This window comes from Choloepus didactylus, chromosome 8, assembly GCF_015220235.1.
Source record: "Choloepus didactylus isolate mChoDid1 chromosome 8, mChoDid1.pri, whole genome shotgun sequence".
Classification (NCBI taxonomy): domain Eukaryota; kingdom Metazoa; phylum Chordata; class Mammalia; order Pilosa; family Megalonychidae; genus Choloepus; species Choloepus didactylus.
This window is the reverse complement of record NC_051314.1, coordinates 88,437,794-88,463,005: the sequence shown is the minus strand read 5'-3', so window position 1 is coordinate 88,463,005 and position 25,212 is coordinate 88,437,794. Positions and strand designations below refer to the sequence as shown.

At 38.5% G+C, this 25,212-nt stretch overlaps 1 pseudogene; it reads right to left on the bottom strand.

Annotated features, from left to right (window-relative positions):
* The window catches only part of LOC119542827, a 30,418-nt pseudogene extending 5,942 nt beyond the window's left edge, over window positions 1-24,476 (bottom strand).
* Window positions 24,477-25,212: the final 736 nt, after the last annotated feature.

Sequence of the window (25,212 nt, the reverse complement as noted above, 5' to 3'; positions counted from 1 at the left end):
CTAAAACATAGAGAACTGAGTGGGGGTGGGGAGGAGGGTACAACAGTAAATAGTAAAGATACAGTTTTAAATTCAGAAAATGACGTAGGTTTTGATTCACCCTGGAGGCAGTGCTTTTGGCCATAAGAGTACCTAGATCTTACATAGAGAGAATAATGATATTTTTTATTGGTGTTTAGAAGGGAGTGGAGTTGGCAGAAGAAAAGAGCACTAAAAATGGAGCTCAAGGTACTTGAAGTACATCCTGGGAAGAATTTCCATGGTCACCAGCTATTTTCCATTTTTTTCAAGGTCACCACAAGAAGAAATGATAACTGGAGGAACTTCCTGCTTAGAAGTCTTATGAACATCAAAATAACAAACTGTGGAGTATAATTTCCTGCTCTGTAGGTTTTTGAGTGTATTCCGGTGAAAGTTTCAGTATGTGAGATCCGGTTTAGAATTTCTCTAGTTATCAGTGCCCCAGGAGGACTCAAGGTTCTTTCTCCTAACCTCCTTCCTTAGGTAATGGTATTAACAAACCTTAGTCATCCAAGTCAGAAAACTGGAAGACGTCTTCCACTCCCCTCTTTCTAACTTCCTTTTTATAAGGCCATTAAGTGCTAGTCAGTGTGCTGTATCTTCCCCTACTTTTCCACAGCCACTCTATACTCCAGTTACTAGTTACCTTTCTGGATCACCTCACAGTCTTCTAGGCTTTCCAGTCTTTGCATATGCTATTTTCTTTTTCTGGAATTCACCCCCCACATAAGTTCTCCATCTGACAAATTTCTGCTTCTTCGAGATCACCCTCAACTCTTACATCCATAGTGAAGCCTTAAGTAACTCCTGCCCACTTCACCCCAGCTGAAGGTTGAGCTTGTTCCTGCATTTAGTAGAGAAAACACTTACTATGTGCTATAATGTCTTTCCCGCAAGGTTGTGAGCTCCTTATGTATAGAGATTTTACATCCCTATTACCTGGAACACTGTCTAGCATGTAGCAGTTGTTCAAGATATATTTGTGAAAGAATAGTGGAATAAATGACCATCTGAATCTCAATTTTCTATATTATTGAATGTTTCTAGTTACATCAAGTTTAGAAGTGAACCTCTATATCCTGTTACTCCTTTGTAAAATTAAGAAGTACATATTTGCCCCATAGTGTTATTGTAAAGATTAAGATGTATTCATCAACCAAAAATAGGCCCATGCATTTAAATCATATGGAAGAATATCTGCAATAGAGAAGGTACTCAATACATTTTAACTTACTCTTCCTTTTTTCTAGGTCACTGGATAAATGAGAACATTTATTAAGATATTTTCATTTTTAAATATCTCTTAATCCTGAAAATGCCTGAGTTCTTTTAAAAACTGAATTCATCAATTAAAAATGCATTTCCCAAGCATTGTTAAGTGTTGTAGATTCTGTATCCCAGCAGAGTGCACAGTAAAGTTGAGGGCAGTGATGTTTACCAAAGAAAATATAATGCAATATGGTTAAGCACTCTGATAGGGTGTCAGTAAGATGCAGGGACATCTCAGGAGGAATGGAGTAATAAAATACTTAGGAAAAAAATGTGCAAAAGTAAAAAATCAGGTGGAATAAAAAAATCTGTTGATGGTTGACAGATTCAGAAATTGTTTTTTGAGTGAGGCATCTTCCTAAAAGAAAAACCAAAACAAAGCTGTGCAGTCTGGTTCAAACTTGAAATTACACCTAAACCTGGGGGAGATCTTAAGTGGCATGAAGTAGCCATGAACAGATTTTCTTTTAGCAATGAATTATCAGTGGATATATAATTATTGTGGCATAAAGGGCAGACTCAAGAATGAAAAACAGTTTTTTATAAAAAGAATGATTTTTTTCCCTTTAGTCTTTAAGAAGAAACATAAACATTCCTGTTCCCAAATTTGTCTACAAAGTGACAAACTGGAGGCACCAAATTCCATAATTGCCAATACTCAAGAATTCTGAAATCAAATATACACAAAAAAAATTGATAGAAATTTTGAGGTTATTTAGGAATAGTTGTTTTCTCTTCTGGTTTACATATTATGCAGAAGGCCCTGGAATTATGGCATTTTAAAGGAAATTAAAACATTTGAGAATTAGGTTTCATGAAAACTTAGAAGGAATTTAGGAATAACATTGGAAGACAACAGTTAAAAAACTTTTGCCAGGTATTACCTAATGAGGTTGTAGAGACAAAAGCATGTTGTCCCATGCTTGGTCAGACATCCTGAGGATAGATATAAAATACTTTTAAGGGAGGATAATTAATCCTTAGTGTGTGTGCCCATGGACCTCTATTGACAACTCTGTTACAACATAACAACCCATTCCAATGTCTTATACACCCTACAATTCAAAAGTGGTTCTTTAGGCCTACCCATTCTCCTTCTGTTCTATTTTCAGTTCATTTTCATTTCCCTGTCCTTCAACAAGATCAAAACTAGTTAGATCCTTTGCCGCTTATGGTTCGTTGTCAAAAATAATTGTCTTGCAACGGAGATTTATCAAATGGAGATAAATGGAAAAGTAGTCTAAGTTCTCTCATCATTTCCCTCTCAGTCTTTTCTGCCTTCACTTTGTTTCATCCACTTCTTTGCTACTGGATCCACTTCAATTTCTCCAGATTCCCAAAAGTGAGGATGCCTGATCTATCTGTAGCCACGGATGATGGCCTGGCCAGGGCCAGGTGTTATAAATGTGCCATGGCTCAGCATGCCAGATCCCTGTGGTGTGCAAATGATAAATGTAGGTCACATATTGCCCTGGAAGACCTTTCTCAGTGATCTTCATTAATGAGAAACACGACAATGATTTGAAATACCAAAAAATAACATCTATCTTATTGCTAGGTTGTAACTCCATATTGTGCCTCCATCTGTCTTATAGGACTTGATTTCCTTCCCTTGTCCCTTTCTTTTCTCCACCTGAGCCCTAAAGTGAATTTACTATTCCATAAGAGAAGCTACAAGGAAACCAGTTAGAGTTGCTTCTCCTTTCCCTTATCATAATTACCTTTAATATGGAGATTTAAACACATATTTCCCAGAAAGCTAAGGGAAAGAGAGAAGGTGAAATGCAAAAGATCTGTAATGGTCTGCCTCTGGATATTTGAGGCCTCAGAGTATGTTCAGAGATGGGTGAATAAGAAATTGGGGAGAATAACTTAGTTATCAAGGAAAGCTGCTTGGATAACATGGACTGGATTAAACTTTAGGTGTCTGTGACACTGGTTAATCTGAGATATATTGTCGTTCAAAGTGACTGAAAAATTGGGGTTGATTCTAAATAGCTTAGAGAAAAAAAGAAAAGAATGGTCCAGATAATGAGAGAGAAAGGAGTTTGCACAAGAGGCAGATGAGAAAATATTTGAAACACAGAGGGTCCTGTACTAAGATATAGGTGATTTTACGAAGTGAGCAGTTATAGTGACATTCAAAAACCACACCTGTAACCTTATCTCACCATATAAGGAAGCAAGTGCAGTACTAGGTGGAGCACAGAGACTTTGGCGTCAGGCTCACCTGAATTCAACCTTAGCAATGCCACTTATTATAAAGTGAAGTTGACCAGCTGACCCTCTATTTTTTGTCCTGTAAAATGAGTATTAACTGAAATAATGTATGTTTAGCAGCAGGAGAGATTAGATACTCAGTAAATAAACATTAGACTGGTCTCTTGTTTCTTATCCCTCTGCCTGTACTCGCACTCACATGTGGAAGGAATATTTTAAGTACTTGGCTTGCTTTCCACTTGTAAGCCAAACTGCCCTTGAAAATCCCAGAGAGAGGGGAGGGTCTCGTCTACCCTTTGTAATCATTCTAATATTCCCTGCTTCTCACCGTCAGGAAGTTCTTTACTTCTAATTTGGATGACGGTTCCTGATATATTTAAGTCCCCTTTTCTCTTAATTTGGCTCCTGGAAACATTTAAAAAAAAAAGAAGGACCTCATCTTCTGTGTCACAATCTTTAAGAGAAGAACATCCTGAAGTCACTTTTCAACTTTTCGTCTATAGTTTAGCCTTGGAATAAGAAAGAAAAATGCCAGATAAATAGAAATACCTATAGAAACGTAAAGATGAAGTTTCAAAAGACAAAGATAAGGAAGTAATCATAACAAAAAGGAAATACCTACTTCCCAAATAAGAAAGAAAAATGTTAAAGCTAAGGAATTAATTAGAATGACTAAAATAGAGGGCGGCAGGAATAGAGTGTGAAACTATGATATGTCTATATAGAGAAGTACATCAAGACACAAATACCAAGAGACCCCAAACCTGAGACAGAATGAAAATGAGGACAAGAAAAGCCAAACATGGAAGAGTCTTAAGGGCTGACTGGGTAGGTTGGGAATCATACCTAAATCACAGGCACTTGGAAACTGACCCCTCCAAGCTATAGGAATGAGAGTGACTTTCTGCCTTGTGTGTCCCTCCCCAAGTCTTGGAGGGAGGCTCTGCAAACCATCCTGGCCCTCTCGGTCACAACCAAACCCTCTGCACCTCAGCCAGAGCCAGGAGGGCAGGTGGGCAGATAGAGAGCCTGATGGAAACACGGAGGGGAGTTATAGAGGAGGAAGGTGAAGGAAGAGAGTCGGGACAGCAGAGACACAACTAGATGTCTAGAGAGTCTGATAAATGGAGCAAGGGAGAGGTTAACAGAGTCAAGATCTGTGACATCCCCTCCATGACCACTGTGTTCAGAGCTCTGGTGTGATCTGAATGCAAGTAGTTGTTGAAGAAGGCAGAGAGTGTTCATCTTTGAAGGATACCAACAGAGGCAGTGTCAGCTTCTACCTCCAGAGAAAAGAGCACATTCACTGACCTTCTCCCAGGGCTTTGGCATTTGCTGGTGAGGGCATTGGCTCCGCTGACCTCTAATCAGAAGGAGGGATCCACAGACCCTGCATGGGTTTGCTGAGTTTTGCTGCAAACAGGCTCCTCATTTATAGGGCTGGGAGTATGGTCTCGTTTTGCCTCTGCCCTCTTTCCCATCTTCTCACCTGTATGCACACACTTATGCATATACTCTCCCTCTCCTGTCCCCCTTCCCCCTTTGTGCAGCCACAGGGTTCTAACTGGGTACTGTTGGGAGCCTATTGTAATAAGGCCAACAACCTACCCTGGAGGTAGTCTCATACTAGTCCATTCCTTGGGGAGGCCATGTCCTTGGCAAGTGGCCCTGGAAGATCTACATTAGTCCCAGGTTTCCTCAGGAAAGTTCTATTGCTTTTATTAGATGACTTGTTAGATAACGGGGCCCTGTGTCCACCTATATCCCAATCTTGTTTGAATTAATTTTCCTTTCTGGGTTTCTCTGACTTAGTTACTACTTCTTGTACCTCTAATTTATACCTTTTTAAAAAAATATCATCATACTATGTTCAACACAACAATAAATAATGGCTGAACATTCACTCTCTACCAGGTATCATATATGTCCTGGAGATAGGATGGTGAACAAACTGCTCTCCAATGGAACCTACATTTTTTATTAGATTCTCCCCCTTTATCCCTTTCCTCCATCTTTCAGGTATTAGAATTTTATTCCACCAATCTGGAATACCCTCCTTTCTCCTAATCCACCAACTGTTCCTTTATATTATCTCCTTCCCAGTATGGAATTATCTGCCACTAGGGTTCTACATAACTCAAAAAATGTCAGTAATTCTCTCACTTCCTCAGTCCATTACAGCTCTTCTTTCTACTCCTGGAATGCTTGGCTCTGTAGAACTGTGAAACACATCATTGCATGTTGACTTATTGTAAGTATTTCTGGATGACTTTTCTCTCTACTCAACTATATACTTCCACCATCGTCTACAAGTCCAGACTTACCAAATGTAATATAATGGATTGGGTCATTCTTGAAACATAACTCAGGTGGAGGGACAGCACTCTTTTATTTATTTATTTATTATTATTATTATTATTTTTTAATCTTCATTTATTGAGATATATTCACATACCTCGTAGTCATACAAAACAAATCATACATTCGATTGTTCACAGTACCATTACATAGTTGTACATTCATCACCTAAATCAATCCCTGACACCTTCATTAGCACACACACAAAAATAACAAGAATAATAATTAAAGGGGACAGCACTCTTTTAGAATAATAAGACCCAAAAGCTAAGGTTCTGGAAATTAACTTTTGCAGCACAAGGTGTCTGATGATCCTTCAGATATCCAATCAAAAGTCCCTGAAAAAGCAAACTCTTCAAGCACTTTAAAAGCAACTATTTCTATACCATTAACTGACATGCTAAGTAGGAAGCTTATGGGTTTACTCATTTCCCTATAATCTTTGTTCCAAAGCATTTTATTGACAATTCCAACCCAAATATGATGTGCAATCCAAACATGATGTACAAATGCAAATGGTATTCTTTTACTAAAAGCTAATATATCCAGTAATGTTTTATGTTTTTTTTATCCCGCATTGTAATGTTGAAATACACGTTTTAGAATACGATTTTACTGAGATATATTCACACATCATCTGCGGTAGTTTGGAGCTGTTAGGTACTCCAGAAAAGGCCATGTTCTTTTAATACAATCTTGTGGGTGCAGAACTTTTATGGGTGGGACCTTTTGGTTAGGTTGCTTCAATTGAGATGTGACCCAGCCCATTCAAGTTATGTCTTAATCCTACGGAGCTCTTTATGAGGATAAAATGCAGATACCCAAAGATACTAAGAGGGAACCCACAGATGCTTAGAGAGAAAGCCACTGGAATCAGAAGCTGAAAGCAACAAAACCTGGGGATGAAGGACCAGCAGACACCAGCCATGTGCCATGCTATCTGACACAGGAACCCCAAATGCCAGCAGCCTTTCTTCAGAGAAGATATCATCTTGATGTCTTAATTTGGACATTTCCATGGCCTTAGAATTGTAACTTGTGACTTATTAAATCCTCATTGTTAAAAGCCAATCCATTTCTGGTATATTGCATTTCAGCAGCTTTAGTAAACTGAAACACCATAGAATCCATCCAATCAGTGGCTCACAGTATCATCACATAGTTGTGCATTCATCACAATGATCAATTTTAGAGTATTTTCATTATTCCAGAAAAAGAAATAAAAATAAAAAAGAAAACCCAAAACATTCCATACTCCTTATCCCTCCCTGCTCATTATTGACCCCTAGTATTGATGTGGTACATTTGTTACTGTTGACGAAAGAATATTAAGACAGTAACTATAGTTCATGATTTGCAATAGGTGCATTTTCCCCCATATACCCCTGTATTATTAACTACTTGTGATAGTATCACACATTTGTTCTCTTTCATGAAAGAACTTTTCTATGTTTGCACAGGTAATCACAGTCATCATCCATCACAAGAATCATGTGTTATATAATCTCCTGTTTTAACCTCCAGCTATCCTTCTGCTGACATACATGACTCTAAACTTCCCCTATCTACCATATTCACCCACAATTCAGCACTGTTAATTACAGTCAGAGTAATGTGCTACCATCACCTCTATCCATTTCCAAAACTGTAAGTTTGACCTAGTTAAAATGTCTACACATATTAAGCAACAGCTCCTCATTCTCTAGCTTTATTCTCTATCTGGTAACCTGAATTCTAGGTTTTATGTCTATGATCTATATATTATAATTAGTTCATATTAGTGAGATGATACTATATTTTTCCTGTTGTGTCTGAGTTATTTCACTTAAGATAAGATTTGAAGGTTTATCTATGTTGTTGCATGCTTCAAGACTTCATTCCTTCTCACTGCTGAATAATATTCCATCATATATATATATATATACCACATTTTGTTAATCCATTCATCTGTTGGTGGACACTTGGGTTGTTTCCAACTTTGGGCATTGTGAATAATGATGTTAAGAAAATTGTACAAATGTCTGTTCACGTCCTTGCTTGCATATCTTCCGGATATATACTGACAAAACTCACTTTTTGTAGTATATTTATTTGCTGTGGTTTGGGGTGAAAAAAATAATTCTACACACAAACAGTTGCCCCAAAAGTAGTATAACTTCAAGAGCCAATTAGGGTAAAGAATCATTAACTTTACAGTTGTTATATAAGGTGAGTGTATATTTCTTTCCCTTATTGAGATTTTTCTCTATTGACACTCAATAAATTATATAATTTTCTCCACAAAGAAGTGACCATTTTCATTAGATTTATTCTTATGTAGTTTATATTTGGGGAACTATTTAAAATGATTGCGTGACAATTTCATTTTGTAATCTATCTTCTGGTGGATAGAAATGCAATTTTATTTTTACATATTGATTTTAAATTCTCTTATTAATTAAAATCAATTATCTGTGATTCAAGTTTTCTGTAAAGGCAAGAATAATTATTTGTAAATAAAGACAGTTTTGTTCTTTCATTTCCAGTTCTTCCACCTCTTATCTCTTTCCCTTGCTTTATTGTACTCTGCAGGATTTTTAATACACTCTTGAATAGAAGTAGGGATAATGGTTACCCTAGGCTTTGTTTATGACTTTAAAGATAATGCTTAGAATGTTTCACTCTAAAGGATGATGTATGCTATGGGTTTTTGGTATATAATCACTTTAACAGTTTGAGGAAGTTCCTTTCTATTGCTGGTCTACTGAGAATTGTTTGGCTTTTTTTTTTTTCAAGTGTGAATAAACAGGTGTGAATTTTTAGTAAAATGGAAGCCTTTCCTATAACTTAGATGATTGTGTGATTTTTCCTTATTTGTTTGTTAATTTAGTGATTTATATTGTTTCGTTTTCTAATCTAAAATCAGCCTTAAATTACTGGAATAAATGCAATGTGGTTATGATATAGAGTATTATCTTTGAAAGGCATTGTGGGTTTTCTTTAGGATTTTTGCAACTATATTCATGAGTGAGATGGTTTATTTTGTCTTTGTCAGATTTTGTAACAGAATTATGCTAGATCATCATAAAAAAAGTTGGGGTGTTTCCCTCTTTTTATAGTATATCTAAAATTAGGATTTTTCCCTTGTTTATTTGGTAGTATTTGTGTATAAAATCATATGAGTCTGACTCTTTCTTTATAGAAAGATTTAATATAATGTTTATAGGTCTGTTCATGTTTTCTGTTTCTTCTTGAGCCAATTTTTGAAAATTTATATTTTTCTAGTTTTTTCCCACTCATTTAAGTTATCAAATTCAATGGCATACATTTTCCCCTAGTACTCAGTATTTTTTTAAACTTGTATTATTTTTCTATAGGTGTATCACAAATTACCACAAATTTAGTGACTGAAAACAACACAAATTTATTATCTCACAATTTCTGTGGTTCATGAGTCTGGATATAAGTTAGCTGTGCCCTGTGCTCAGGATCTCCCCAGACTAAAATCAAGTTGTCTACCCAAGCTGTGATTCTTATCTGAGGTTCGGGGTCCTTCTCCAGGCAGACTGTTTGTTCACAGAATTCATTTTGTTGTGGCTGTATAACTGAGGTTCCCATCTTCTTGCTAGAGACCAGCAGGGGACTGCTCTCAACTCTTAGAGGCTGCCTGCAGTTCCTTGCTCTGTAGACCCCATAGGCAGTCCACACATTTGCTTTCTTCTAAGCCAGGAGGAGCATGCCTTTCTCTGAGTTCCAATCTCTCTCTGGTCTGCTGCAGTGGAGTCTTACATAAAATAATTATGAATATAGGGGACTGTCCTATCTCCATTGGCCAAATAATGCAACCTAATCAAGGGAGCCCATATGCCATCATATTCACAGGTTCACCTGCACTCAAATGCTGGAGCAGGGATCATGGGGTGTCATGTTAGAATTCTGCCTACCACAGTACTTCTCTTATTTAAAAATAGCACACATGCAGAAGAAATAACACACATGCAGAAACGTGCATTTAATTTATCAAGTGACCTGAAAAGCTGCTAGTTTTGAGTAGACACTGGAACAAGAGGAGGCTCTGAAAAAAGTCCAGGCTGTTGTGCAAGCTTCTTTGCCATTTGGGCCATATCATATGTCAGATCCAATGGTACTGAAAGTATTAGTGGCAAACAGAGATTCTGTCTGGAGCATTTGGAAGGCCCCTATAGAAGAATCATAAGGCATCGACTGGTACAAATTGATATATATTTACATATATTATGTTTATACATTATATATAAATGCTTAATAGCTATGTTACAATACTATAATATATTATCAACTTACTATTATAAATATTTAATAATGTGTAAATATATGTAAACATAAGTATAAATCTATCTTGGAAATAAACTCTTTGTTGGTGACGTACATTGCAAAAAGCTTCTCCCATCTTGGTTTCACTTGTAATGGTGTCTTTTGATTAAGAGAAGCTTAAAATTTTAATCTGGTGCAGTTCATCCAAACTAGTGGTTGTGTTTGTCTATTTTATTAAGGAAAGCTTTTCCTACACTAAAGTAATAAAAAACTTTGTTATTTTTGCCTTTCACATTGGAGTACACCTGGAATAATTTCTCTTCATTGTGTCAGGAGGGAGTCAAATTTCATCTGTACGCCATATGACTGGTCACTGGGTCCAACACCATTTGGTGAAAAGGTCATCCTTTCCTTACTGGCACAATTCTGCCTTAGTTATAAATCAAGAGTCCATTTACGTGTGAGTAAGTATCTGGACTCTCTGCTTTCTTCCTTTGTGTATTTGTGCTGATACCACCCTGTCTTAAATATTTCATCTTTATAATAAATCTAAGCTTAACATAAAATAAGTACATCTTGGAAACATATCTTGGAAACAAGCTTTTGGCTGGAAGTAATATTCAGTTAACAAGTCCTACCTGGTTTTTTTTTTTTTTTTTTTTTTTTTTTTTTTTTTTGGTGGTCTGTTTGCTTTTTCTGTAGGAATTTTAGAATCAACTTTATCAACTTCCCTAAAAATAATTTCTGGATTTTTATTGAGATTCCTTTGAAATTAGAGAACAAATTGAAGAAAATTAAGATGTTGACAACATTGAGTCTTCCAATCACCAGAATGGTATATTATTCCTTTTATTTATACCTTCTTTAATAGTTCTTATACCACAGACCATAGGTATATATAGACTCCAAATTTCAAAAATGAGGGAGAGGACTCGGGCAAGATGGCGGTATAGAGAGGAGTGGAAGCTAAGTAGTCCCCCTGGAACAACTACAAAAAACCAGAAACAACTAGTAAATAATCCAGAATAACTGCAGGGGACAAACGAGACCATCCATTCATCATACACCAACCTGAATTGGGAGGAATGCCTGAGAACACAGCATAAAATCTGTAAGTAAAACCTGCGGAACCAGGTCGGGAGACCCCCTCCCCCATAGCCCGAGCTGCGGAGCCTCGTGGTGCCACAGAGAAGCTCTCTCCCAGCAAGCGAATACAGCTCAGCTGAGCTCCAACTGGGGTTTTAAGTAGCGAGTGTGAACTGCTCACTACAGGTACACAGCCCCAAAAAACAGACAGAGGCTTTGGGTGACGACTGACCTGGGAGAGCCGGAGGGTTGCCTTGGACTGGGTCTGAAGGGGACTATCTGTTTCTTTTTTGGCTCAGTGGAGAAAGCCCCAGTCGTTTTCAGTTTCCAGGGCTGTGACTCTGGGAAGGGTGGAGACAGCACAAGCAGAGAGCGAGACCATTGAAATGCTAATGACCTCCACCTGAGGGGTCTGTCTTCTCTAGGAGGAAAGGGGTGGGGCCCTTTCCATTCAGAACCAGACCCCAGAGCCTGGGGGAACACGGCCACACCTCCTCACACCAGTCAAGAATTATAGGCTAACAGGCATCACCTACTGGGCAGAAAAGCACAGTGACCTGAGGCATCAAAGGGTGGAGCAATTTTCTAAGACACACCCGCAGGGAAACCAGATACTGAATATTTCTTCCCTCTGGGACCTGAGCCTGTTCTGGTCTGGGAAAACCTGATTTGGATAACCAAGGAAACCATGCTTAGACAACAGAAAATTACAACCTACACTAAGAAAAACAAAGTTATGGCCCAGTCAAAGGAACAAACGTACACTTCAACTGAGATACAGGAATTTAAACAACTAATGCTAAATCAATTCAAAAAGTTTAGAGAAGATATTGCAAAAGAGATAGAGGCTGTAAAGGAAGCACTGGACATGTATACGGCAGAAATCAAAAGTTCAAAAAACCTACTAGTAGAATCTATGGAAATGAAAGGCACAACACAAGAAATGAAAGACACAATGGAAACATACAACAGCAGATCTCAAGAGGCAGAAGAAAACACTTAGGAACTGGAGAACAAAACACCTGAAAGCCTACACGCAAAGGAGCAGATGGAGAAAAGAATGAAAAAATATGAGCAACGTCTCCAGGAACTCAAGGATGAAACAAAGTACAATAATGTACGTATCATTGGTGTCCCAGAAGGAGAAGAGAAGGGAAAGGGAGCAGAAGCAATAATAGAGGAAATAATTAATGAAAATTTCCCATCTCTTATGAAAGACATAAAATTACAGATCCAAGAAGTGCAGCGTACTCCAAACAGAAGAGATATGAATAGGCCTACGCCAAGACACTTAATAATCAGATTATCAAATGTCAAAGACAAAGAGAGAATCCTGAAAGCAGCAAGAGAAAAGCAATCCATTACATACAAAGGAAGCTTAATAAGACTATGTGCAGATCTCTCAGCAGAAACCATGGAGGCAAGAAGGAAGTGGTGTGATATATTTAAGATACTGAAAGAGAAAAACCATCAACCAAGAATCCTATATCCAGCAAAGCTGTCCTTCAAATATGAGGGAGAGCTCAAAATATTTTCTGACAAACAGACAATGAGAGACTTTGTGAACAAGACACCTGCCCTACAGGAAATACTAAAGGGAGCACTACAGGGTGATAGAAGACAGGAGTGTGTGGTTTGGAACACAGTTTTGGGAGATGGTAGCACAACAATGTAAGTACACTGAACAAAGGTAACTATGAATACGGTTGAGAGAGAAAGATGGGGAGCATGTGAGACACCACAAGAAAGGAGGAAAGATAAAGACTGGGACTGTGTAACTTGGTGAAATCTAGAGTATTCAGCAAATGTGATAAAATGTACAAATATGTTCTTTTACGAGGGAGAACAAGCAAATGTCAACCTTGCAAGGTGTTAAAAATGGGGAGGCATTGGGGGAGGGATGCAATTAGCATAAACTCGAGACTGTAACTAATAGAATCATTGTATTATGCTTCCTTTAATGTAACAAAGGTGATATACCAAGGTGAATGTAGATAAGAGGGGGTATAGGGGAGGCATGTTAGACACTTGACATTGGTGGTATTGTCTGATTCTTTATTCTACTTTGATTTGAGGTTATTTTTCCTTTTGCTGCTTCCTAGCTGTCTTTTTTTTTGTTTCCTCTTTCTTTTGCCTCTCTACCTTCTTTGACTCTCCCTCCTGCCTTGTGGAAGAAATGTAGATGCTGTTGCTTAGTATGAGCAGAATGTTCAATTAGGATGAACTTAAATGTTTGGAAATGAACAGGGGTGTTGGTAGCAAGATGTGAGAATAACTAACAGCGCCGAATGGTGTGTGAATGAGGTGGAAAGGGGAAGCTCAGAGTCATATATGTCACCAGAAGGAAAGTTGGAGGTCAAAAGATGGGACTGTATAAAACTGAATCCTATGGTGGGCAATGTCCATGATCAACTGTACAAATACTAGAAATCACTTCATGAACCAGAACAAATGTATGACAATACAATTAGAAGTTAATAATAGAGGGGCATATAGGGAAGAACTATATATCTATTACAAACTATATACTACAGTTAGTAGTTTTCCAACATTTTTTCATAAACAGTAACAAACGTACTATATCAATACTAGGAGTCAACAATTGAGGGGGGTTGGTTAGGGATAGGGGAGGTTTAGAGTTTCCTTTTCTTTTTTTCTTTTTTCATCTTTCACTTTATTTCTTATCTGGAGTAATGAAAAGTTTCTAAAAATTGAACAAAAATTAAGTGTGATGGATGCACAGCTGTATGAGGGTACCCAGGGGCAAGTGATTGTACACTTTGGATCTTTGGATAATTGTATGGTATCTGAACAATCTCAATAAAAATGAAAAAAAAAATGAGGGAAGTGAAGGTTCTGCTTTCCTTTGATTTGATCAGTCCTCAATTGAATACTGCCTCTTCTCCCAAGCCTTTAATATTGAAGGATTAGGTACTAACTGTGAATCATTCAGACGTGAAAAATCTAACTTCGTTGAGGTTCTCGTACCCATGCCAATTAAGGAATGGTTTAAGGAATGGAGGAATGGAAAGTTTGAGGAGAGGGTATAGTGTTATCAGTGTATAGATGATCATATTCAGGAAGTGCTTCAAAGATATTTGAAGGTATAATTTTTAGAAGGAAAAATGCTCAGTCTTTGTGTACCTAATGTAAAATGATGACTGGGTGGAAGTTTTGGGAAAAATGAAAACATTCTAACTCTCAGGTTTGTCCCTCAGTTGATAATGATTTGCACATCTCTGGAGACACTCATGCCTAGCCTGTCATCCACCTCTTCCCAGTCTCTCTTGGCTGTGACTGCAGCTGCATCAATCACCCTTGCATTCTAGGGGTGGGCCTGGCTGTAGGCTCTTGCCTGCTTTTCTAACAGGGGTCTGCTTTCCTATTTGGGTTGAAATTTAGTCCTATGTGCCATTGGATGGAAAGGCTCCAACAACTCCTCTGAGAAAAGGGCACTGAGCCAACCTTTCTGGAATGGACCTGTGCTGGTTTGTAGCTGTTATGTACCCCAGAAAACACCATGTTCTTTTAGTCCATTCTTGTGGATGCAGAGTTATTTTAGGTGGGAACTTTTGATTACATTGCTTCCATAGAGATGTGACCCACCCAATTCAAGGTGGGTCTTAATCCTATACTGGAGCCCTTTAGGAGCACTCATGGAGACAGAGAGCTTAGACAGAAGCACCCTGCAGAAAGAAGCAAGGACCCAGAGAAGCTAAGAAAGAAAACACCCCAGGAGAAAGCCATTTTGAAAGCAGAACCCATGAGAAAGACCAGCAGACTTGCCATGTTCCTTCCCATGTGACTGAGGAACCCTGCGTGTCATTGGCCTTTCCTCAGAGAAGGTGATGCCTTAATTTGGACATTTTCATGGCATTAGGACTGGAAATTTGCAACCTGATAAATGCCCACTGAAAAAGCCAACCCGTTTCTGGTATATTGCATTCTGGCAGCCTTAGCAAACCAAAACAGGCCCTTCAGAGAACTTTAATCTGTCTCTTTGCCTCCATGATTAAATCTTGCTCTTTTCCCATCTTCAACAATAGGCATTCAGAATCTTCCTTCTGCTCTTATCTTGCTATCTTAGCTTTCAGGGAGTTCTTCATTGTGTTCATGTTAAATCTCTCTTCTGTTTTTCCTTGTTTTGAAGGTAGAATGTATCAGATCCCTCTCACTTCCAGAGACGTACAGATGGTTGTACATTTCTTCTTAACTTGTGGTCCTGCCAGGTCCTTTTCATTTTCTCTTCTGTCACTCCCATCTGTTCATTCTGTTCATTCAATCTCATCTGTTGGTCTTTTACTCCTCTTACACTTAATTCTGATGCTCACTCTTTAATCACCCCCTTCCTCTCTCATCTCTAGTTATGGGCTTCTGCCATTAATCTGTTTCTGGTTGAACACTCTCTTCCTCATGTTGCCAATCTCCCATACTCTCCATCTTCCTCTTAGGAATACTTACCCTATTACTGACCTTCCTGTTTAACTCTGGACTCTCTCTTCAGTTTGGTTTCTTGATAAAGTCAGGGCAGCATCTAGGCAGTCATCTATTCCTATCATCTCCACTTTGGGATGCTCCCCATAGAATTTATAAATAGGACTCCTCCTCCTGGGGCCCAGATAAAGCGTAGAAGGGCAGAGTGCAGAGCTTAATATAACAGGTCATCTGGAAGCCTGGGCATAGAAGTCGGAGTCTGGATAAAATAAGTTACTGAGCCAGAATACAGATAAGCCTGGGAGTTCCAAAGAAGAAACTGAAGTTTGACCCAAGCAAACACTGGGACCTACAGGAGAGTCTTTACTTGTTGTTCATTGTCACACAGATTCTGTGATACCTGACAGCTAGTTCCTTGGTGGCTAACATTAGGGGTCAATCAGTCGAGAATTTGTCTAATTAATTGGGACAACCTCATGGAAACCACATCTTACCTCATTCTGTTGCTGTGCATGGGAATGATGTTTGTCATTGAATCACTGTGGGAAACCCAGGAGAAGATTCTATGGTGTTTGGGGATGAGCTGGTGCAGGGAGCATGGTCTGACCCAGTGGGCCACTGTGGAAGAGAAGTTGGGTTGATTACTTCTTTGAAAGCTGTACCATTACAGATGTCTGTCTACTTAGATAATATTATTAAGTTACATGTGTATCACACTTCATGGTATAATATAGGTGTGAAACCTGATGTACCCCATATTTCATTTGTTAATCTTTAATTCTGCCTTCTCTTTTTTCATTTTGTATGTGTAGAGCGTCTCAGGCTCTCTGGAGTGTCATACCTTAGTGCTAATTAATTGAATTCTCTAGCATCTTGTCTTGAAAATTAGAAGCCTTTCTAACTGCTGGTCCGCAAGTTTGAGAATCACCACCCACCACTCAGTCTTAAGTTGTCTCGGGTTGGCTAATAACATATGAGAGGAAAAATTTCCTTAGGAGGCCTGTTTCTTAGATTCAAACAATATATAATAAGAAACAATAGAAACAGCTGCCATAACACAGAGCTGAACTCGCCTACCCAGAAGAGAGTGTGCAGCCAGTACTCAATTCGGCAATACAATGGCAGACACAAGGAGCTCAAAGGGGAAAATGGTAATTAAGAGGATTTGCTAGAATATTTCTCCTACTTAAGTTTTAAGCTTGCAGATCAGTGATTCCAGTCAACTGGCCTAGACTGAAATGTCATTCCTGGGAGGCTAAAACCAGGAAACCTTTGTCCCCTTTAGGATTGTCTTTTTTTTCTGGTTTCAGTGGGTGTAGATCCAAGGCTGTGGTAATCTTGGGTGTCCTTGGGCCCTTATTGTGAAGCTGGTGAGAGTTGGAGCTTTGAAGTGTATTCTGAGACCCTGAAGAAACTATTCCCATTCCAGTGAGAGACTGCAGCTATGGAAGGAACTGCAACCCAACCTGGGCACTGAGAACCCCTCTGTCAGATACTGGGCAGTAAAGAAATTGAGAAATACCAAAGAAATCATTTTAGGCTTTACTATCTTATGTAAAGAGAGTAAATGCCTTAATGTCTTTGACCTTTAACTTGCAAGGGGACTTAATCTTAGAGTTGAATTTTACCTTGGGAGTTGGGTAATGGGAAGTGCATTTCTGTTTGACTTGGGGAACCTCTACGATACTGTCAATTTTATTATTTTGATCATTTTATTTTTATTATGATATCTTTAAGCATTTTATTCTTCAAGTATCTTAACGATGTCATTTAATCTCACTGGACATCTTCAGGTAAATTTTGTTGGACAATGTGGCTGAACACATTTTGGCAAATTGAAAATAATAAGAATGTGGTTTCACCCTTGGGGCCAAAGTGGCCTCGGAATTGATTGAATTAGCCTACTGTTCTGGCCCATTTCAGAGCCATCTGTAAGCAAAATCAAAACTGTCCAACAGCAGGAGAAAGCACCTCTCAAAAAAGCAGTGATTTGTGTTTGAGGTGCAGCCACGTTAAGGCGAAGCAGGACTGTCTTCATTTGCTGCTAATATTTAACCCTGAAGGGACAAGCATATTTAAAATGCTGGATGCTGTTGGGATAGGGTAGGGTAGGGAATGCTTCTCTATTCCTGATGTTTCCTTCCATGGGAAGAAAATTCTAAAATTCTAATATTGTAGAGCTCCTGATCTCTCTTCTCTCCTTCATTCACTTCACCTCAGGGGAGGGGAGTGTCCTACCTGACTGGTGATTTTAGAAGGAGACATTGAACGTGGAAGGTCTATCCCTTTCCTGTCTCCTTCTTCTTGGGAGTGAGTGGCTTTCTTCAGTGGAAGGCCCTGCCCTTCTTTGCAGAGACTCTGGTTGTTCCTTGCTGCCAGTGACTGGGGAGTAAGTCTGTCCAACTCTGTGCTTCATGTTAGGACTTTCAGTTGCTTGAATGTTTGCTTGCTTAGCGATAAAATTGATATTTTGCCCTGCACCTGCAGATGCTTGTCTTCTTTCTCAGTTGGCTGAGAACCAGTTGGGAAGAGTGGTTGTTATTTAGTGGAACTCCTCAAAGACCCCAACCACTTCTTACTAGGAATATTATTACATATACCATATGGAAATAAAATTAAAAAAAAGAAATATGAGAGAGTTTTGGTTATATTTAAAAGCATCTATGAGTCTCAATAATATCTGGCACATGCTGGGAGGACAATCTCCTGCTAATACACATATTTTGAATACTCCAATTACCATGCTTGTCAGTTAAGGTAGAGATGTCTATGTTCCATGAGCACAGGAGCACAGCAAACAAAGTGTGCTAGCGTAAGCTAGAGTGCTGGGAAAATGTCTCATGAAAATATAGGACTCTGCTTGTTGTCATGTTTACGGAAGAGCAACAAGATACCACTGGATTTATTCCACAGGTAGCCACAGTGTTTCCCTTGCTCTTCTAGCTATAAAACCCTATATTGTTCATTTTATCTATAGAAAGTGTTTGTTAAAGGAATGGAATTAGTTCACCTACATTGTAAAGGAAGTTGCCAGGCTTGTGTATATCATGTAGATTTTTCTTGTAAAAGTTTCAAACTCTGAGGCTTGGCTTTCATCTTGCAGATCTGCTTTAAATAAAAAGTGCCCCTAGTGATTTCAAATCCTACACAACTTAAAACCTGGTTTCTCTTCTGTATACTTCAATTCTTTACTTTTTTAGATTTGATACATTGTTTCATGACCTTAAAGCAGAAAAGCATCATTTTCTGGGTGGAAAAACTTTAGGGGGTAGGAATGCTTAACTTGGGGTTCATGGACCTCAGAGATCTGATATTTTTCAGGGTATCCATGGATGTCTGAAATGTTTTAGTCAATGTTGCGTTGGTGAGAGCATTTTTCTTGGTGAGTCCACAATTTAATCATATTTCAAAGGCAGCTGGAATCCACTAAGGGTTCAAACCTGTTTTAGAGATTTGAGCACTAAGGTTCTTTAGACAGCTCTTCTTTATACTAAAATCAAAGCTCCCTTTTATCTTACTGAATTGATTGTTTTACCATTATTCCTTAAAATTTCCTAAAAGTGTCTCTTATGGATAGTTACCCAGTTCAGCTGCCAATGGCTCTTGAGACCACAGCTTTCCCCCAGAGGACTAAAAGATGAAGTCCTGGGTATTTATCAGTAGCTGGGGCTTTGGTTCCTAACTGTTCTGTAGGAGGGTCCTTGGCTCTCATGGGTGGAGTGGACCACATGGATGGCTCTTTTTCTTGGGCCATTTAGTGGCCTAAGAGCTACAATGTTTTGTTTTTCTCCCAGACCTATACTCCATTCTTGCCACCACAATTAAAAGAATCAATTGACCTAAGAACATAGAGAACTGAGTGGAGGTGGGGAGAAAGGTACAATAGTAAGAGTAATTAAATAGCATAGGTATGGTTTTAAATTCAGTAAATGGCACAGGTTCTGATTTACCCTGGAGGCAGTGCTTATGGCTGTAAGAGTAACCAGATATTACCTAGAGAGAATAATGATATTTTTTATTGGTGTTTAGAAGGGAGTGGAGTTGGCAGAAGAAAAGAGCACTAAAAATGGAGCTCAGGGCACTTAAAAAAGTACATCCTGTGAAGAACTTCCATGGTCACCAGCTATTTTCCATTTCCCAAGGTCATGACAAGAAGAAATGATAACTGGAGCAACTTCCTGCCCACAAGGGCCTATAAACATCAAATAAGAGACCATGCTGTTTAATTTCCTGCTCTGTAGGTTTTTGAGAATTTTCCATGAAAGTTTCAGTATGTGAGATCTGGTTTAGAATTTCTAGGAGGACTCATGGTTCTTTCTCCCCCAAGTCAGAAAACTGGAAGACATCTTTCACTTACCCCTCTCTAACTTTCTTATTAAATGGCCATTAAATGCTAGTAAGTATGCTTTATCTTCCCCTACTTTTCCACAGCCACTCTATACCCCAGTTACTAATTACCTTTTTGGAATATCTCAATAGTCTTCTAGGCCTTCCAGTCTTTGCATATGCTATTTCCTTTTTCCAGAATTCACCCCCCACATGAGTTCTCCATTTGACAAATTCCAGCTTCTGCAAGATCAACCTCAACTCTCATATCCATAGTGAAGCCTTCAGTAACTCCTGCCCACTTCACCCCAGCTGAAGGTTACATTTGTTCCTGCCTTTAGTAGAGAAAACACTTATTATGTGCTATAATGTCATTCCCACAAGATTGTGAGCTCCTTACATATAGTAATTTTACCTCACTGTTTTCTGGCACACTGTCTAGCATGAAGCAGTTGTTCAAGATATATTTGTTGAAAGAAGAGTGGAATAAATGACCATCTGAATCTCAATTTTCTATATTATTTATTGTTTCCAGTTTTATAAAGTTTAGAAGTCAACCTGTATAATCCTGTTTCTCCATTGTAAAATGAAGAAATACATATTTGCCCTATCAGGTTGTTGTAAAGTTTAAGATGAAATTTATTCATCAACCAAAAATATGCCCATGCATGTAAATCATATGGAAGAGTATCTTCAATAGAGAAGGTGCACAATACATTTTAATTTACTCTTCCCTTTTTAGGTCACTGGAGTAATGAAAAACATTAATTAGGTTATTTGCATTTTTAAATGTTTCTTAATCCTCAGAATGCCTGAATTCTTTTAGAAACTTAATTCATTATCAGAAATGCATTTCCTAAGCTTTATTAAGTGCTATAGATTCTGTGTCCTAGAGGATGCACGGTACAGTTAAGGGCAGTGATGTTGACCAAATAACATATAATATAACATGGTTAAGCACTCTGATAGGGTTTCACTTAAATGCAGGGTGATCTCAGGAATTACTGAGTAATAAAATAAAATAGGAAAAAACTGCACAAAAAGTAAAAAAGTCAGGTGGAGTAAAAAAAATCTGTTGATGACAGACAGATTCAGGTATTGTTTTTAGAATAAGACATCTTCTTAAAAGAAAAACAAGCAAACAAACAAAAAATACAGGTCACTCCCAGGGAAAAGAGCTTAGATCAGAAAGTCTTTCAATTTAGGTGTAAGGTTGAAATTATACCTTAACTTTGGGGGAAATTTTAAGAGGGACGAAGTAGATTTTCTTTTAGCAATGAATTATCAGTGGATATATCATTATTGTGGCATAAAGGGCAGACTCAAGGATGAAAAACAGTTTTTGATAAAAAGAATGATTTTTTTCCCTTCAGTCTTCATGAAGAAACATAAATAAGCATTCCTATTACCAAATTTGGCTACAAAAGGACAGATGGGAGGCACCAATTCCATAATTGTCAATACTCAAGAATTCTGAAATCAAATGTACAAAATAAATGATATAAATTCATTGCAGTTAATTAGGAATGGTTGTCTCTTCTGGTTTACATATTACTCAGAAGGAAATTAAAACATTTGAGAATTAAGTTTGGAAATCCCCAGTTTCCACTAACACATCTACATGAACTTAGAAGGAATTTAGGAATAACATTGGAAGCAACAGTTAAAAAACTTTTGCCAGGTATTACCTAATGAGGTTGTAGAGACAAAAGCATGTTGTCCCATGCTTGGTCAGACATGCTGAGGATAGATATAAAATACTATTAAGGGAGGATAATTAATCCTTAGTGTGTGTGCCCATGGACCTCTGTTGACCACTCTGTTACAACATAACAACCCATTCCAATGTCTTACACACCCTACAATTCAAAAGTGGTTCTTTAGGCCTACTCATTCTCCTTCTTTTCTGTTTTTAGTTCTTTCCCATTTTCCTTTCCTTTCACAAGCTCAACACTTGGTAGACTCATTGCCACTCACAGTTCATTGTCAATAATAATTGTCTTCCAACAGTGATTTATCAAACTGAGATAAATTGGAGAAGTAGTCTAAGTTCTCTCATCAATTCCCTCTCAGTCTTTTCTGCCTTCACTTTATTTCATCCACTTCTTTGCTACTGGATCCACTTCAATTTCTCCAGATTCCCAAAAGTGAGGATGCCTGATCTACCTGTAGCCCCTGATGATGGCCTGGCCAGGGCCAGGTGTTATAAATGTGCCATGGCTCAGCATGCCAGATCCCTGTGGTGTGCAAATGATAAATGTAGGTCACATATTCTCCTGGAAGACCTTTCTCCAGCTCTTCATTAATGAGAATAATTAGTGGAAATGCTAAAAAATCAATCTTATTCTATTATTGAGGTTCTAACTCCATATTGTGCTTCTCTGTATCTCATAGGATTTAATTTCCTTTCCTTGTCCTTTTCTTTTCTCCACCTGAGCCCTAAAGTGAATTTACTATTCCATAAGAGAAACTTTGAGGAAACCAAACTAGAGTTGATGCTTCTTTCCCTTATCTTAGTCACCTTCAATATGGGGATTTAAACAGAGAGAAAAATAGCCAGAAAGCTAATGGAAAGAGAGAGAAGATGAAATGCAAAGGGATCCATAATGGTCTGCCTCTGGATATTCAGGGCCTCAATGTATGTTCAGAAATGGCAGAATAAGGAATTGGGGAGAATAATAGTAATCAAGGAAAGCTGCTTGGACATCAGTGAACTGGATGAAACTTCAGGTGCTCTGTGACACTGGTTAATCTGTGATATTTTGTTGTTTCAGGCCTTTGAAATGCCTGACAATTCTGACTGATTGTAAATAGCTTAGAGAAAAAGGAAAAAGAGAGAAAAGGTCAAGATAATAAGAGAGAGGGAGAGAGAGAAAAGGAGTTTGAAGGAAACGAGAGAATAGAAAAAATCTGAAACACAGAGAGTCCTGTACTAAGATATAAGTGTTTTTAAGAAGTGAACAGTTACACATTTATGAAATTTAAAAACCACACCTGTGACCTAATCTCACTTTCTAAGGAAGCAAGTGATACACTGGGTGAAGCATAGGGATTTTGGAGTCAGGCTCATCTGAATTGAACCTTAGCAATACCACTTACTAGAAAGTGAAGTTAGCCAGTTGACTCTCCGTTTTTGCCCCTAATAAATGAGGATTAACTGAAATAATATATGATTAGCAGATGGACATATTAAACCCTCAGTTATAGGCATTAGACTAGTCTTTTGTTTCTTATATATTTGTTTCCCTGTATTTGAACCTCACATATGGAAGGAATATTGTAAGATCTTGGCTAGCTTTCCATTTGTAAGCCAAATTGCCCTTGCAAAAACCCGGAAAGAGAGGAGGGTCTTACCCACTCTTTGTAACAATTCTAATGTTCCCTGATTCTCACTGTTAGGAAGTTCTTTACATCACAGGCAGATATATTTAAGTCCCCTGTTCTCTTAATTTGGCTTCCAGAAACATTTAAAAACTATGGACCTCATGTTAGTGTTACAATCTCGAAGAGAAGACCATCCTCAAGTCTCTTTTCAGCCATCCTTTGGTCAGGGAAAAAGAAAGAAAAATGCCAGATAAATAGAAAATACTGACCTATAGAAACATAAACAGGAAGGTTCAAAAAGCAAGCAAAGAAAGTAATTATAAGAAAAAGGAGAGTTCTTCTCCCCAAAAAGAAAGAAAAATGTTAAATCCAAAGAATTAGAGTGACTGAAATAGAGGGAAACAGGAATAGAATATGAGATTATGATATGTTTATATAGAGAAGCACATCAAGAGACAAATACCAAGAACCCTAAAACTAGAGGCAGAATGAAAATGAGGACAAGAAAAGCCAAACATGAAAGAGACTTAGGGACTGACCAGGGAGGTTGGGCGTGCCTCCCTGGTGATGGGGAATCATACCTAAAGTGCAGGCTCTTGGAAACTGATCCCCCAAATTATAGGAATGAGGGGGTGACTTTCTGGGTTGTGTGTCCCTCCCCTATCTTGGAGGGAGGCTCTGCAAACTAGACTGGCTCTCTGAGTCACATCCAAGCCCTCTGCACCTCAGCCAGAGCCAGGAGGGCAGGTGGGCAGACTGAGAGCCTGACGGAAACATGGAGGGGAGTTACAAAGGGGGGAGGTGAAGGAAGAGAGTTGGGACAGCAGAGACACAACTAGATGTCTAGAGAGTCTGATACATGGAGTAAGGGAGAGGTTAACAGAGTCAAGATCTGTGACATCCCCTCCATGACCACTGTGTTCAGAGCTGTGGTATGATCCGAACACAGGTGGTTGTTGAGGGAGTCAGGAGCCTTCATGTTTGATGGATGCCAACAGAGGCAGCGTCAGCTTCCACTGTCGGAGAAAAGAGCACATTCACTGACCTTCTCCCAGGGCTTTGGCATTTGCTGGCGAGAGCATTGGCTCTGCTGACCTCTGATCCGAAGGAGGGATCCACAGACACTGTGTGCGTTCACTGAGTTTAGCCGCAAACCAGCTGCTCATTTATAGGGCTGGGAGTATGGTTTCATTCTGCCTCTGCCCTCCTTCCCATCCTCTCACTTGCATATACACATTCACTCACATACACACTCCATTTCTCTCTCTCTCTCTCTCAGCCACGAGGTGCTAAGTGGGTTCTGTTGGGAGCCTACTCCAATCAGGCCAACAACCTACTCCTGAAGGCTGACCAGTTAACTGGATCCCTGGAGGTAGTCTCATACCAGTCCATTTCAGAGCTCCTTTGGGAGGCCATGCCCATGGCAAGTGGCCATGGAAGGTCTGGATTAGTCCTAGATTTACCCAGGAAAGTCCTATTCTTTTTTTTTCCTTTTTTACTGAAATATATTCACAAACCATACAATCATCCAAAGTGTAAAACAATTGTTCACAGTATCATCATATAGTTGTACATTCCTCACCACAATCAATTTTTGAATACTTTCATTACTCCAAAAAAATAGAAATAAAAGTAATAAGAACACCCAAAAACATTACATACCCCTCTCCCCCATATTATTCATTTACTTTTTGTTCCCATTTTCTGACTCATTTGTTGGGTAAAGGGAGTGTGAGCCATAAGGTTTTCAGAATCACATGGTCACACAGTATAAGCTATCTAGTTATACGTTCACCTTCAAGAATCAAAGATACTGGATTGCAGTTCAATAGTTTCGGATATTTCCTTCTGAGTATACTAATAAACTGAAAACTGAAAAAGATATCTATATAATGCATAAGA